Source organism: Penaeus monodon, chromosome 15, assembly GCF_015228065.2.
Source record: "Penaeus monodon isolate SGIC_2016 chromosome 15, NSTDA_Pmon_1, whole genome shotgun sequence".
NCBI lineage: Eukaryota > Metazoa > Arthropoda > Malacostraca > Decapoda > Penaeidae > Penaeus > Penaeus monodon.
The window spans coordinates 35,110,026-35,110,319 of record NC_051400.1 but is presented as its reverse complement, the minus strand read 5'-3'; the positions used below and the strand labels follow the sequence as shown (position 1 = coordinate 35,110,319).

The 294-nt window shown below is 37.8% G+C and overlaps 1 long non-coding RNA gene across 1 annotated transcript in view; it reads left to right on the top strand.

Annotated features, from left to right (window-relative positions):
• The window catches only part of LOC119581984, a 4,537-nt gene that overhangs the window by 3,602 nt on the left and 641 nt on the right, over nt 1-294 (top strand). Inside the window, exon 2 of the long non-coding RNA XR_005229604.1 lies at nt 94-183. This is a non-coding gene — a long non-coding RNA (uncharacterized LOC119581984). The remainder of the gene's footprint in view (nt 1-93; nt 184-294) is intronic.

The window sequence follows — 294 nt, the reverse complement described above, 5'->3', positions numbered from 1 at the left end:
TATCCTTTCTTTTACTCACCCCATTTTAACGCAACTTGCATATATTGTATATTTATTAAATTTGTAATGATTAAAGTGACTTTTCCTTTGTAGTAGAAAATGGCAAGATTAAAGTGGGTGGTTCTCAGAGACCTGCTTCCTTGAGTGTCCTAGCAGCATGTTAATGGAGCGGCCACATGGCAGGTAAGCTATTTCAGTTTGCACTATGTATACAAGATGAAAAAACTTTCATGATCATATTACCTGCAGCTGCTCCTTGCACACTAGTCCAATTTACTTGTCAACGTCACTTGC